Source organism: Anastrepha ludens, chromosome 3 (assembly GCF_028408465.1).
Source record: "Anastrepha ludens isolate Willacy chromosome 3, idAnaLude1.1, whole genome shotgun sequence".
Lineage (NCBI taxonomy): Eukaryota > Metazoa > Arthropoda > Insecta > Diptera > Tephritidae > Anastrepha > Anastrepha ludens.
The window spans coordinates 4255423-4266894 of NC_071499.1; the positions used below are offsets into that span (position 1 = coordinate 4255423).

Below are 11472 nucleotides of genomic sequence, written 5' to 3' on the forward strand. Positions count from 1 at the left end.
CTAGACAGAGCAATACAGGAAAATGGATGCGTGACTGCTCATTAATAGTCTGGGACGAAGCTACCATGTCAAACAAGACGTCTGTGGAAGCACTGGATAGGACAATGCGCGATTTGCGCAACAAAAATGCACCTATGGGTGGATGTACAATTCTGTTCTCAGGAGATTTCCGTCAAATCCTACCAGTTGTGACTCGAGGAACACGTGCTGACGAAATAAATGCTTCGCTAAAAAGATCCCACCTTTAGTCGTATGTCAATAAATTAGAGCTTAAAACTAATATGAGGATTTCGTCATCTTCACGTGAGAACAGGCTATTTCCAGAGATGCTGCTAAAAGGTGGCAATGGAGAATTAACACAAAGTGAGGGAAGGATTAACCTAGAAAACCTTTGTGTTTTGATAGACAACATCTAAGAGTTAGTCAACAATGTCTATCCTGACATTGATAACATAAGTTGTAAGACAATATCTTGGTTTAAAGAAAGAGCTATTCTGTCACCAACTAACGAACAAGTAGATAAAGTAAATAACTTAATTATTTCAAAGATTGATGCGCCGACGAAAATATACTACTCGGTCGATACTGTTCTCGATTTGGAAGAAGCTGTTCAATTTCCTACAGAATTTCTAAATTCTTTGAAACCGTCTGGACTCCCTCCTCATAAAATGGAGCTGAAAATAGGTTGTCCTGTTATTTTATTAAGGAACCTAAGTCCACCTAAACTTTGCAATGGCACGCGTTTGCTGGTAAAATCACTGAAAACTTTCATAATAGAGTGCACAATACTCACAGGATGTGGTACCGGAGAAGATGTATTGATTCCCCGAATCCCTCTGATACCATCGGATCTACCATTCCAATTTAAACGCTTACAATTTCCGGTAAAGACATCTTTTGCAATGACCATTAATAAATCTCAGGGTCAAACCTTCAACGTTGCAGGCTTAGATTTGAGTGTTGACTGTTTTTCACATGGCCAACTGTATGTCGCTCTTTCAAGAGTAACCTCTAGAGAAAACATGTTTGTATTGTCTAATGACAAGAAGGCTATGAACGTTGTATATAAAGACATTCTGTAATATAGTAATTGTTGTAAAAATAAAATAAATACATATGTAAAAATGCAAAAAGTTAATATGCAAAAATGTAGGGTATGAATTTAGATATCCCAAAGATAGCAGGAAATCTTCATGCTATAAAGAAAGGGGAATTGTTTTACTCCAAATTTAACGCGTGCGGGCCACGGGCAGTAATGAATAAGCCAAAACTACTGGATCGATTTTAATAATTTTTTCAGTGAGTGACATAGGGTATATATTTTATACTCGTGCGAAGCTGGGCGGGTTGCTAGTATCTTATAAGATATGTTGTATACTAATGTATGTATATAAACATGCATATACATATACAATTTCGCGCAACTTTCAAAAAGAACAAATCTATATGTAAAGGTGCATACAAATCAATCAAATATACGAATCTATTCCGTACGCAAGCAAATGTAAGCTAATGTGCTTCAACTGCAAGCGAGAGCGCGGAACGAACGACAAAGAGCACAATCGGCCCCCGCGTTCGGCAACGTTCGACATCTGGCTCTCTCCTACTTGAGTGAGCATATATATGTATGTATATGCGCATTTGTATAATATATAAATTCACATACTTGTATTTGCATATGCCTTCTTCCTGTGTGCATGGTAATGAACCATTTCTCTGTTGAGAATAGGACGATGATAGAAAAAGTAGGAAATGAAAGGGAGTGTTTCGAGTGTAAAGAATCTTGAAAAAGGCAAATCTATGATGCGGCCTCTTAGTGTTGTTGACTTATTAACGTCGAAATTGAACATATCTTTCATGAATTTGATAAGTGTTTTGTCATTTTTCACGTTTGTGTAAATGTAACTTGACCTATTCCATTACAATTCCATTTACCTCCTCCTCTATATCCATACAAAATATCTATCAAACAAATAAAATTAAAATTTTGTTTTGAAAGTTGCAACCCTTACATCAGTATTTTCTTATGACGTTGTCATGTTAAACGATCGTCAGTAAACCGACTTTACAGACAACCTCTTCTTTTTCCAAGTTTGTTCTTCTCCTTCGAGCTGTCAAATCTCTCTCCCGCAAATACAGTGTTGCCTGTTTTGAGTATAAAAAACACTAAAATGCTCATTTAAAGGGAATAAAATACCAAAAGTTTTATTGAATTACTTAAAGAACCTTGTATGCGAGACAAATTATCTCTACTGTGGGCGTTTTCTTTTAAATAAATACCTTATGGTTATATACGATAGACTGTATTGAAAAAATAGAGTTTTAAAAACGCATCATTAAAAAATGCCCGAAAATTTTTTTTACTATATTTGAGGTTATGTATTTTATTGTTATTATGGTATCTTGAGTATTAACTGGTACTTTTATTTATTTTCTTGGTTGTTTTTGTTGTGGATAGTATATTAAATAGTATTCAGTAAATCCAAAGGCATTTTAAAATTCATAATAAGATTTCAAATGTTAAGAAGAGTTGAGAGTAGAATATCCAATATTCGTGCATAACCTTAAAAGGGACCAAAAAATTAGATTTGCACTTTCAAAACATCAAATATTATAAGAATCAACGAATTTTTAATAGTTCATAAATAAGCTTTAAATGCAAGAGTGGCCTTTTTCAGCCTTTTCTTTAATTATACCAATTTTTTGTTCTAACTTACAATTTTGGTAGCTTCAAACTAAAAAAAAAAAAACAAACACCAACTCAAAAATGTTCGTATTTTGAGCATAAAAAAGCGCTAAATTTATTGCCAAGAGCAAAAAGTTGGCAACACTGCACAACTAGACAAGATTGACGTCACGCACTCTCTGATGGGCGTAATCATGTTTCTATTAATCTTGGATTGAAACCACATGACAATCATTAACCTCACATAAGAATAGAAGGAGAGAGCTTAAGTGAATGAACCAGAAATAGTTGAGGCTTTGAAAGATTCAATGCGAAATTGCTGCGATAATTTCTAATATAAACAAAAATTTCACCGGAAAAATAGAACAGTAAGCGTAGACGTTGCCGCCCTTTCGGCTAGAGCTTGTGGCTACCATTCGGGAGTGCGTAGGTTCGAATCTCCGTGCATGAAACACCAAATGATAGAAAAAGTTGCTTCCAACAGCGATCGTCCTTCGGCAGGCAATAACAAACCTCCGAGTGTATTTCTGCCATGAAAAAACTACTCATAAAAAACATTTGCCATTCGGAGTCGGCTGCGGCGCTCGGCCAAACACATAACAGATATTTTCCATATGCGCCAATTATTTCCTCTTCTACTTTTAAGCGTAGACGCGACGTTTTGAAAATATAATCTCTTAATAAATAAAAAAATATGTTTAATTCCGATTAAAAAAAAGAAACTCGAACTTATAAGACCTTTTTTTAAAGTTCGTATTATTTCGACCGCCGTAGCCGAATGGGTAGGTGCGTGACTACCATTCGGAATTCATAGAGAGAACGTCGGTTCAAATCTCGGTGAAAACACCAAATTAAGAAAAACATTTTTCTAATAGCGATCGCCCCTCGGCAGGCAATGGCAAATCTCCGAGTGTATTTCTGCCATGAAAAAGCTTAAGAATATCTGCCGTTCGGAGTCGGCTTGAAACTGTAGGCCCCTCCATTTGTCGAACAACATCAAGACGGACACCACAAATAGGAGGAGGAGGATCATATATATATTATTTCAATAATTCATAAATAGCAAAAAAAATATTTTTCTATCTGCAAATATTGCTTTCTTACTTTGCAAATTAACTTGCAAATATTAATTTATTTATTAAAAAAACAAAATTATAAAAAACATTTTAACCGTTTGACCCCGACGTGATTTGAACACGCAACCTTCTGATCTGGAGTCAGACGCGCTACCGTTGCGCCACGGAGTCATTTATATCAATTCAGCTACATATGAACGACAATGAAAAATCAAATAAATTAAAAAAATAGTTACTTCTACAAATTTTATTATTTTTATTAAGCGAAGACGCTTGCGATACTAATCGACTTATAAGCAATACAAAAATCTAGAAAATCCCATTGTGCGCCCTTGCAAGTTTAATCGGTAGCACTCACCTCGCCTGCTCTTCGTAACATTTTCGCTCTTGAATGGATTTTAGAATTTCATTTTTGTGCTTTTCATCATTTGTGTGGCCGCAGTTTGTTTAGGTGGAAGCGCTTTTGTATTTATATAAAATACAATATAAAGCAGCTGCCAATTGTGCGTATGTATGTGGGAAAATTTATGAGTGGGAGGGGGGAGATGAGCGTAAGAAGAGCTACAACTAACAACAAAACAATCTACGCACTATGCCCTTAAGCACCGCAAATACTAAAAACCCCTCAACGTGCCACACACAACAAATATTTCACTTTGATCCCCTTCTTCAGATCCGCACCGCCTCCACCGAACAGTGGGTTGCTTCCACACGACGGGTATGTACGTATGAACTTCCCTACTTTAACCTCCTGAATCTCTTCCTTAGACTAGGCTGCTAGCTACAGTTTTTGGCTACAACTAACGCCTCACAACAAAACACAAATAACTAACGCGAATAACCAGAATGGCAAATGGCAAATCCAAGGTGAGACCCGCGGCGATGGAGATTGGTGCGCGGGCAAAGGGGATTTTTAGATTTATTTCGGTGATTATTTCTAAGTTTTGTGAAGGTAATAGTCGCTGCTTCGCGGCTCACTGCCTTCCCCGCTGGCTGCCTGGCTGCTCGGTGGCTCGATGGCTGTAGTGTGGCCCACCAGCTGTCTGGCTACTTGTTTAGTTGAATGCCGAATAGATGCTGCTGGACCGCACCCGACCCAACCGCGTTATTACCTTCTCACTATCCCCTTCATCATTCGACTAAAACTTATAGCTTATAATACACACAATAACAACAATGTCGGATAGAAGGCGTTTTGTGCTCACGCCTGCTCGGCCGCTTCCAACCCAGGCGGGTAGCCATTACCATTTGTACTAACACTAACAATTTTCATTTGCAACCATTTGAATTGTTTTGTTGTTATTATTGCCACTGTTGTTGAACGTTTATCCATGGGTATTTCTCATTACACTTTTGTTGTATGGTTGTGAAGTTTTCGGTTTCTTTATCCATTTTCTACTTTGTAGTTTGTCCTTTCTTTGCGGCCACTGTTGCCTCATAATCCAAAAATTTAGCCAAGTCGGTCCGCATACTGTCCGCTTCCGCTATTCCCTTTCAAGTAGTTCGTGCAAAATTTAACTTTTAGGAAAGGAATTTTGAGTGGTGAATGCGAGGCGAATTTCAAAGAAAAACTAAACCAACTAAACTTTTTAGAGCAACTTGGAGGCTTCAATGGGGAAGGGGGTGCAACACACGCAGTTGTGATCATCGAGCTTAGGTATTCTTATCGTTACTGCTTATGAAACTATGGACCTCATACCATTTTCCCAATCCCAAAATGAACTAATGCTCAGCAGTTCAGCTGCGCCCATTTTTCCGCTTTCGCCATAAATCGTACAAAGCCGCGGCCAATAGTAGCGGCAGCAGCAGCAAATCCATTCAGGCGGCAACATTTTGCTCGTTACTTTACCATAGTTTAGCGGCAAAAAAGTTGTAATAGAATGTTGCAAGTTTAAATATAAATTGCGGCAAATGGCGTCGATGAGCGCGGAATCCGTTGGCTCACCAGCACCAGCATTACTTCAAGATGTGCGCCATGCGGCTCGGCGTATTATTGCCTTCTTTGCTGCGCGCATTCCTTTGCTTCGTCGACGTCTTCTGTTCAAGCTCTTATCCAGCTGGTGTGGTGTTTAGGTTCTAAATGAAGGGTGGCAAGGTGGCATGTTGGTATGCCCCCAAAAGCGCACTACATTTATGATGGCCATTTGTAGGGGGCTGCGAAACTACGCCACACCAATGCCAGCCATTGGTGGCATCATTTATTTCTGTTGCTTCATTGCATTGAATTATTGTATATTGCGAGCGAGTGGCTGGGTTTGGGGCTAATTTTATTGTTGGAACTTTCAATGTTTCGTAATTGTCTATCCTAAACGTTCCGATAGAGGCTTGCGATAATTCAATGGCTTTTATTGCTTTTTGTGTCTGTATGTAAAACGAATACATTTTTGGCCACATTTTGAACTATTCTGGAGGCAAGTGTATGGGTGTAGGGAATGTATTGATTTATAAAATCTGAAAAAGCTTCAAGTAAGAACCGCCTGTTCAACTCTAAAGCGCCACAACTCCAGATAATATTTAATAAAATATCTTCAATTTTAAGTGCATTCTTGGTTTAAATGCAGAGTGACGGACTTATTTCGTCATGTTTTTAGTTTCACGTTAAGTGGTAATGAATCAGATGGACAGAAAGTGTCGTGCATTTTATATATTTTAGACCTCTTTCATATGAAAAGAACGGCGGCTGAAGCGCATCGAGAGCTACAAAAATGTTATGGAGATGCTGCTTTAAGTAAAACAACGTACCGTGATTGGTTCCGTCGCTTCAAAGACGGTGATTTTAAAGTTGACGACCGTCCGCGTGAAGGAAGGCCAAAAACCTTCGAAGTGGCTGAATTGGAGGCATTGCTCAATGAGGATCCATGTCAAACGCAAGAAGAGATTGATTCAGTATTAGGAGTTACCCGCCAATCAATTTTCAAGCGATTGCATGCTTTAGGAATGATTCGGAAATAGGGGACTTGGGTTCCTTATGAGTTAAAACCAAGGGATGTTGAACGTCGTTGTTTCGCCTGTGAACAACTGCTCCAGCGCCAAAAAGGAAGGGTTTTCTTTATCGCATCGTGACGGGTGATGACAAATGGATTCTTTACAGCAATCCAAAGAAAATAAAGTCATGGGGACTACCTGGTCATGCTTCTACGTCGTCGCCTCGGCTGAATATTCACGCTGCGAAGGTTATACTATGTATTTCGTGGGACTAAGTTGATGTTATTTATTATGAACTGTTAAAACCAAGCGAAACCATCACTGGGGATCGGTCGCGGCTTCAATTCATGCGATTGAGCCGAGTACTGTGCGAGAAGCAGCCGGTGGCCGCAATACGTGGAGAGGCATGAAAAAGTGATTCTACAGCATGACAATGCTCGGCCTCACGTTGCCAAACCCGTTAAAACCTACCTGGAAGCAGTGAAATGGGAAAACCTACCCCTCCCACCATATTCTCCAGATATTGCGCCGTCTGATTATCACCTGTTCCGATCGATGGCGCATGGTCTAGCTGACCAGCAGTTCCATTCATATGAAGACATCAAAAAATGGCTTGATCCGTGGATAGCCTCAAAAGATGAATAGTTTTACCGCGACGGTATACGAGATCTAGCAGAAAGATGGGAAAAAGTATATTAGTAGCCAGCGATGGGTAATACTTTCAATGATTCACTTGTAACCATTTTTTCAGAATAAAGTTGAAAGTTTAATAAAAAAACAGCAAGAACTTTGTTGCGCACCTAATGAATTAAGTAAATTTTATTTATTTTAATTATGTTCGTATTTATTTTTTTATTATATTATGATACTTTTATCATATTACATAAATCGAAAATTCCTTTTGTTCCTCGTTCTCACGTGTTCGTTCGAAATATGAGTTTCCTCTGAAATATTACCGCTCGAGAGAGATTCAGATTATTTAAAAAGTAAAAGTAAATAATAATGAAATGAATAATATAAATAGCTTTTTACTGACTTAAATTCAATTTAAAAACTACATTTTCTTATACTGTGGCACAGTTTTTAATCTCTCTTTCTTTTTTTCATTTACTTTCAGCGAAATTGTGACAAATGAACAACAGGTGAGCCTCAAGATCAGTTACATATTTACATACTTATACATACATATATACTTACTTGTACAGTGGTAGTCACGTAAATTTTACAATGTAGTTTTATTCACTTTACATTTTCGATTTGCTTTACAAATTATGATGCACAAATATCATTCTATGAAAGTAAAAGGTCTTTTAAAATGCGCGCCTAGATTTGGTTTTAAAATAAAACATTTGAAATTTAGGTTCTTTCATGTTTCACTATTTTTATTGGAAATACGGCTCTCAACAATTATAGATTTTATTTTCATTTCATTTATTTAAATGGCCACCATGAGCTCGTCTACAGGTAAAATGCACCAAACAGTCGATTCACAAATGCCTAATTGTTGAGAACGTCGAGATTTCGATGTGGAAGGTTGCTCAGCAACACTTTGCGCTACAGTAGCAGTATTCTCAACAGAACGTGCAGTTTTTGGTCTAGCAGTCCCTTTTATATCCTCCACCGAAGCAGTTCCATGAAATTTTTTCAACAACCTTTGAATCATCGACTTATTCGAATGATTATTTAGATAAAAAAATCACAAATTTGGTAATATTTTTTTCTTAAAGATCGCGAATTTTCATAATAAGTTTCAATAATTTTAACGCATTGTTCCATCGTGTGAAATTTTACAAATGTCAAAGATTGCACACAAAAGAAATGGTACCGGTTAGGAATTGTTAGCCACTGACGTCTAGGCGTCACTTATGAAGGACCTTTTATTTTATATGTAAAAATAAATAAGCAATTTTATCAAATTTTTTTTTATCAAGTATTTCTAAAACAATTTACAAAAAAAATATTTTAGAGAGGAAATAATTCTAAATGAAATACAAATAGCATTACTTTATTTTCCTTAAGGAGGAAGTAGAAATGCTTCAACACTTTGTGGGTTTATTTCTAGCATTCAGTACAGCGTCAATTCAATCAGGCATCGAACCAACAAATTTTCGGCAATAATCTGTCGAAGTTTCATTGTTCTATGCCGCCTGTATGATGAATTTAAATTTTTTCGTCATATTTTCGAAGTATCGTTTTTTTCAATTGCTCATCAATTCTCAATAGTATTCCACTTTGGACGATTCCCTGAACAATTCATAGAGTTAAGCTGGATTTGTTGTACATGATTTTTAATTTCTTGAATACAACATCTTTATGAATTAAAATTTGTGTTTCAATTTAGTTTAGTAACTTTGATGAAAAGTTACATTCCTGTCTTCTTCATATTACGGTATAGGGCAGAGCTGTTTTAAAAAAATAGTTTAATTGCTATCAAATCAAAAACAATTGCTAATGAACCATGGGACTTCTCTACCAATAAGCTTCATGAGCTGTCAGAAACTAAGACTTTGTCAGATCAAACAAAGGGTTTTCCAATAACAGGTGTATTGATGAATGAATTGCGCTATCGAGAGTTGATTAACGATTTTTTACGGCGCTACGTGCCACACAAGTAACGAAACCGTTGATCGTTTGCGGGAAAAGTTTCCGAGCCGTGTTATCTCTTGAAGAGGTGATGACAATTGGCCACCGAGATCTTGTGATCTAACACCTTAAGACTTTTTTCTTTGGAGCCACGTGAAAGAGAAGGTCTATGCCAACAGCCCAGGGTCGATTCAAGACCTCAAATATGGAATTCGTGAGGCAATCGAGGACATAGGGCAGCCACTTTGCAATTCGGTTATGGAAAATTTCATGAAAAGGATATTGTCCTGTAAGCGTGGTCGTGGTGGTCATTTGCCTGATGTTATTTTCCACTATTAACAGTATGCCTTCCTCTTTATAGTGAAATAAACATCCGATCCTTTATATTAAAAAATAGCATTTTTCTTTCAATATCAAAATAACACCTCTGTTTGGAAAATCCTTTACAAAATTTTACTCAAAGATTTAAAGTTCGTTGCAGTTTTTCGAACAATCGGGTCGTATCTGAACTTTCGCAGTGTTCACCTATGCCGTGGTACTTAAATGCGTACATATTAACACTATGTTAGCTTGTAAAAGGTATGTAACAGTGGAGGATTTTCATAGCAGTTTTTTTCCTTCGAAAAAATCTTTTAAAAAACCGGAGCCTGCAATAAATATATAAACGCAATGATGTAGAATTAAGGATTACACCAATTAAAGATAACGTAAATATTGTAACGTTTTTCTACTTGAAAACTCGCATCTTAATTGCTAATGAATGATACTAAATAGTGCCTTATTAAGTAAGATATTCGTCTTTTCCAGGTAACCCGCACTTTTTCCAGGTAACCCTTGTCGTTGAATGAAATTTTTCTTTGACCTTACCAGAACGTAGGTGCATTACACACCTTTCTGCGAATATGAACTGAGCGGAATGCAGTCTGTATGTGAAGCTGAGTATTTAGTTGTTGGTCCACCATAGATTCCCATTTTTTGTAAACGTCTGTAAACAGTTGTAGGTGCAATATTTATTTATGGTGTCACTACTTTTTTGCAGCGGTTTATATAACTGGTTTCATAAATAAAGTTAAATTAAGTAGTATTAAAACATCAGTATTAGTAAACAAGTTGAAGTTCTAGAAGGTATTAAAGAAAAGATAAACAAAATATATAGTTGTAGTAGTAGCGGTAGGAAATGATTGGAGCTGAAGGATGAGAAAAAGTTTTTGAGTACATTCCGCAATATTCAGTAAAGCAACGAATCAATTCATTTTTCAAGAGCAATTTATATAATTTTTACAATACATTTAATTTTTTGCGTTAAATTAATCCGAAGACGAACAGAGAATACAAGGCCAAAAAACTTTAGTGACCGAATATTTTTGTAAAAATTTCAGAGGTGCTACTTGACTGAACATCCATTCGCAGAATGCCGGTAAAAGAGAGATTTTGTTAACAAAATTTGTCCTCTCTTTAGTCAAATTCTGCGTACTCGACCTCTCAAATAATTTTCACTACTGACATTGATTACACGCGCCATATGCGATATAATGCCATACAACACTCATTACGGTACTTCGGAATTATATTTATTCTATAGTGAAATAAAAATCAAATAACGCAAGTAGTCCATTTATAATATAATTTTTTTTTTCACATTAACTATTTGAGTATGTATTTACTACAATGCGCTCTTGTACCATTTATCTGGGCACGAGTGTACATATGGTTACTTCTATGTATGCAAAGTAACTCCTGGCAAATGATATTTACTATTAGCAGATAATTATTTTTGAAATTTGTTTTTTTTTTTTGCTTTGTTCTATTGACCAAATTTTTTGTAAATCGTAATAAAAATGATGCATGTGAATTTGTCTCGATTGCATTATTGACCCCGACGTGATTTGAACACGCAACCTTCTGATCTGGAGTCAGACGCGCTACCGTTGCGCCACGGAGTCTTATTCCACAAATCGACAAGCACAATTTATTACAAAAAATGCAGGGAATGAGTAAACCACAATCGTTAAACCAAAAACGAACCTGCAAATACTACTTACGAGTGTTACGTATTTTTGTGCGGCAAACGGCAAAACAAAGCAAGGGAATAAACTACGAAACGTCTGAGATCTGCCGCAGAACGCAGTCGTGGTGGCTGCTGTCACTGTCGCTGTTACAGTCGCAATGTTTGTTGTTGGTAGAACTAAAATAAGCATAAGA

The 11472-nt window shown here is 36.8% G+C and overlaps 2 non-coding genes across 2 annotated transcripts; both read right to left on the minus strand.

Annotated features, from left to right (window-relative positions):
• Positions 1-3861: 3861 nt before the first annotated feature.
• Trnaw-cca (transfer RNA tryptophan (anticodon CCA)) lies at positions 3862-3933 on the minus strand. The gene has a single exon. It is a non-coding gene; the product is annotated as a tRNA-Trp (tRNA).
• Positions 3934-11141: 7208 nt separating this feature from the next.
• On the minus strand, positions 11142-11213 carry Trnaw-cca (transfer RNA tryptophan (anticodon CCA)). Its single transcript has one exon. It is a non-coding gene; the product is annotated as a tRNA-Trp (tRNA).
• Positions 11214-11472: the final 259 nt, after the last annotated feature.